This window comes from Colobus angolensis, unplaced genomic scaffold, assembly GCF_000951035.1.
Source record: "Colobus angolensis palliatus isolate OR3802 unplaced genomic scaffold, Cang.pa_1.0 Scaffold44, whole genome shotgun sequence".
NCBI lineage: Eukaryota > Metazoa > Chordata > Mammalia > Primates > Cercopithecidae > Colobus > Colobus angolensis.
The window spans coordinates 1,357,604-1,361,838 of NW_012117821.1; positions in this window are offsets into that span (position 1 = coordinate 1,357,604).

Consider the following 4,235-nt stretch of genomic DNA (forward strand, 5'->3'; position numbering starts at 1 on the left):
AATAAAAGGAAAGTCATCAAATCATCAAAACTTACCCTATTAAAATGCATGTTACAGAACCTTAAGAAAGGTTTTGCAGGAGATTATAGAGTTAAGTTAACCCCTTAGAGGTTAAGATCTCTGTGTGAATTAGAACTGCCCTCTTTTGGTGTTGGATGGCCCACCAAAGGAATTACAGCAAGGAACAATTGGCCATGTATTTAAGTTGTTGACAGGGGTCGGAGGACAGCCAGTGTACCTAGACCAAGTTCCTTTATATTGACTCATGGTTAAATATAATATAGACAAAACCAGCATAAATTTAGCCCTGTTTAACAGATTCTTGCAAAGAAGCCAAAAGTAAAAGTAACAGCAGCTTCGCCAGCAGACACAGAGTTAAAAAGGGAGTCCCAGAAACAGCAAGAGAAGCCAGTTTTGCAGGAGCCGCCAGAGATGATAGAAATTCTTTCTCCATATGTCCCAGCCTACCCCGCTTTACCGAGGCCAACAGCCCCCTCAGAAACAAGATTCAGGAGCTAACATGCCCCAGGTCTTACCTCGAAGGGGAGGGTCGGAGCCTCAAGAGGCCAAAGAAGGAAGTCAAGATAGTCAAGTGGGCCATCTCAGATCTGTTTTTGCTCGAGTTATGTAAATGCCTCTCAGGCAGACGCGAGGACCTGTCTATTACAATGACCAGGCCCACATCCACGGGGGCAACAGACTTTCATCTATCAGCGCTTTTCAACCACTGATCTACTAAACTGGAAACACCTGGAACCCGCCACCTTGCTCCCGGCAGCTAGAGCCCTGTCGAGCATGACTGTGTAGAAGTGTTGGACTGAAGTTTACTCTAGCAGACCTGACCTCCGGGACCAGCCTTGGGCATCAGTAGACTAGGAGCTATATGTGGACGGGAACAGCTTCATCAGCCCACAAGGAGAGAGATGTGCAGCGTATGCAGTGGTAACCCTGGACATGTCGTTAAGCTGAGCTCATTGCTTTAATTCGGGCCTTAGAACTCAATAAAGGTAACACTGTAAACATTTACACTGACTCTCGGTATAATGCCTGTTTAACCCTCCAAGTGCATGGAGAATTATATGAAGAAAAGAGCCTGTTAAACTCTAGGAAAAAGGGAAAAAAACACCCAGAGAATGCAACTCAGCTTCAGCGTTTGCAGAGGTACTGAGAAGCACTTCTGCAGAGGCTAAGAGTTGGTAGAAAAAAGCAAGTAATAGCCGGGCGCGGTGGTTCACGCCTGTAATCCCAGCACTTTGGGAGGCGCAGATCACGAGGTCAGGAGATCGAGACCATCCTGGCGAACATGGTGAAACCCCGTCTCTACTAAAAAATACAAAAAAACTAGCCGGGCGAGGTGGCTGGCGCCTGTAGTCCCAGCTACTCGGGAGGCTGAGGCAGGAGAATGGTGTAAACCCGGGAGGCGGAGCTTACAGTGAGCCGAGATCCGGCCACTGTACTCCAGCCTGGGCGACAGAGCGAGACCCCATCTCAAAAAAAAAAAAAAAAAAGCAAGTAATATAAAAAAAAAGATTACAGAAATGCTTCAAGGAGCTGACAAAAGCCTAAGTCCGTTTTATAAGAGACTTTATAAAGCATTCTGGCTTTACACCCCATTTAACCCTGAGGCTGCTGAAAATCAGTATGTAGTGAATACTTCATTTGTAAAGTAAGCCCATGGTAACATCAAGCAGAAGCTGCAGGCATGAATACCACCTAGTATATAAAAGTGGCCATCGAGGTGTATGTTAACTGTGACAAAGAAACAAAACTGGGAAAGAGCAAAAGAGAAAGAAAGACTAAGAGTAAGTGTAAAAAAAAAAAAAATTAGCAATGTGAGAGGATGTGGATGTAAATGTAGATATGAAAGAAGTCAAGTTAGGCAAGGATTCAAGAGCCGGACAAGGCAAGAGAGAGATTAATGTGCGAGACGCAAAAAGAAAGGACACTAGGAGAGTAAATGTTCAAAAGGCAATAAAGGAAACGGCCAAGGCCGCAAGACAAAGAGGCCATGGGCCAAGGGCTGCCGCACCTTGGAGGAACCAAATACTGATCTGATCAGACTGACAGGAGCTGAAGAATGTAAAGACTAGGGCAGACCCGGCACCTTCTTATTAGGCTCCCAGGAGCCCATGGTCACATTAGAAGTTAAAAGCAGCAGGATTCTGCCCTATCTGAATTCCAATTTCTCACTGAAGGCTAAGCCACTAGACAGAGTTACAAAGGGCGAGGGAAGAAGAACCCCCTTTTAAGAAATTTAAACAGTAGGCCTGGCGCGGTGGCTCAAGCCTGTAATCCCAGCACTTTGGGAGGCCGAGAAGGGCGGATCACGAGGTCAGGAGATCGAGACCATCCTGGCTAACACGGTGAAACCCCGTCTCTACTAAAAAAAAATACAAAAAACTAGCCGGGCGCGGTGGCGGGCGCCTGTAGTCCCAGCTACACGGGAGGCTGAGGCAGGAGAATGGCGTGAACCCGGAAGGCGGAGCTTGCAGTGAGTGGAGATTGCGCTGCTCCACTCCAGCCTGGCTGACAGAGCAAGACTCCGTCTCAAGAAAAAAAAAAAAAAAGAAAGGAGATGCGGGTTTTAAAAATAGCCATACAAACTGTTCATAATTAAATAAATAAAAATACCCATAAGCCTGACACCCCTTTAAATCTAGTGATTCTGTGTAAAGTAAAATCTAGTTTTTCTAGGCCCCATATAGGATGGGCTCTATACTGTAACCTTGTCCACTCCCACTGCTGTTCAAGTTGCAGGTGTTGCCTCTTGGATCCACCACAGTCAGCTAACACGGGCAGCTCAGGACAGGTGGACCAGCCAGCAGGACACAGATCATCCAACCCGGCTGATCCTGAGACGAGACCAAGCTGCTGCTGAGGATGACGGCCCTGCTCTGGTCACTCCGGAGGCTGACCACTCTACACACAGCCGAAGCTTGAGGAGACAACAAGCCCTGTTCTAGTCACACACCGGCAGCTGACTAGTCTACGCACGGCCGAAGCTTGAGGACTCATCAAGCAAGTAAATGTAGTTAAAAATCTTAAGACTGATAGTTTTCCTGTAATACTGTTTTCCTATTGTTCTGTCGCTGTATTCAACCTTCTTCCCAGGTAAGGACCTCTTTTGTCCTTGCTGTACATTGTTTTGTTGTTGTTACCCCCCATAACCGTGCTAGAAGAAACACCTACATAAGGTGTCCCCACTCTACACGTACTACTTAGGAAACCCAGACCCGTGCAGCCCAGCAACCATTCCGAGTCTTACAGTCATTCTTTAAACATATAAACCAGAAGTTACCAGAACCTCCTCCTTTAGCCAAAAATTATAAAACAATAGAAAAACATTGTTTTTTAAACGGAAAAAACCTATTTCCTCGGTTGGCCGAAAACATTGCTGGCAGCCTGGATGTTTCTTCGTGTTAATGTTTATAAAAAGGCTAACATAAGAGACCAATGGCCTTGAGAAGCAAAAGAGTTAATGCCTCAAGATAACTTTAACTACCTCTTTCCCCAAACAGATGCCCCAAGTTCAAGCATCAGGCTCTTAAAAACTTCTGTTATTAAAAAAAACTATGTTACTCGCTAAGAAAAAGCTTTTCAGATCCAGTGACAAAACTAACCTGCTGAGGACGTGACAAAGTTGATACACGTGCCTGTACAGGTTTAACACAGGTTTGATCCTAGGTCTTCATTTAGAAAATAGTTTCCAGCTATAAAAATTTAAGACCCTCATTATAAGTATATTACTGGTAATAGAAAGTGGCTTGCTGCTCCCCTGTGTATTACACTTATTCCTTCAAACGATAAAAGGTTTTGTAGCTACCATGATTCATCAGCAAACTTCAGCACAAGTGTATGACATAAAACACTATCGTTCTGTCTCGCAAAAAGACTCAGAAAGTAAAAATAAAAGTGAGAACTCCCACTAATTAGTGAAAATTCTCAAAGGGGGGGATAAGGAAGGAGACCACTACTACTCCTGCTACAGAGCCTGTCTTGGTCCCACCGGGGATGCTGTGCAAAGGACCCAGGACAGGTGGCATTCATGCCTCACGGTTCTGGAGGCTCAAAGTTCGAGATCAGGACGCCAGCATGGCTGGGTTCTGGCGAGGGCTTTTCTGGGTTGTGGACTTCCCAGGACTCCTCACGTGGCAGAAGGAGTGAGGGAACTCTCCAGCATCCCTTTTACGAGGGCGTTAATCCTGGTCATGAGGGTGTCACCTTCATGACCTACC